Source organism: Penaeus monodon, chromosome 19 (genome assembly GCF_015228065.2).
Source record: "Penaeus monodon isolate SGIC_2016 chromosome 19, NSTDA_Pmon_1, whole genome shotgun sequence".
NCBI classification, from domain to species: Eukaryota; Metazoa; Arthropoda; class Malacostraca; order Decapoda; family Penaeidae; genus Penaeus; species Penaeus monodon.
Window position 1 is genome coordinate 18,084,018 of NC_051404.1, and position 433 is coordinate 18,084,450.

Sequence of the window (433 nt, forward strand, 5' to 3'; positions counted from 1 at the left end):
TGGCGTCACAGTGATAGGTTTGCGGCGCCGAGCGCGTCGCAATTTGAGAAAACCCCAAAACGCCGATTTTGTATTTTGTACCAATACCGTTACGCTGTGAGTCGCCAGTTGTTTGCGCCATGTGAGGGTATAGATTTCCCGTCGAATCTGTGTTGCCCCATTTTTATTTTTTGTTTTTGTTTAATTCCCGTAGCGTCGACATTGTACTGGGCACTAGCTGTGTGTGTGTGTGCGGCGTCAGAGAGGATTGGCGAGAGCTACACTTTGCAACGGGATATATTGCTAGATACAGTCACTCAAACAAACAAACGGGTTCAACGCTTGTTTAAGATTCGCTGTGAGCGAGTGTGTGTTCGTATTAGCGGTTATCTTATCTGCTGTGATAGGTCTATTAGCTTCTATGGACATTAATTATACAACCAGTCAATCAGCC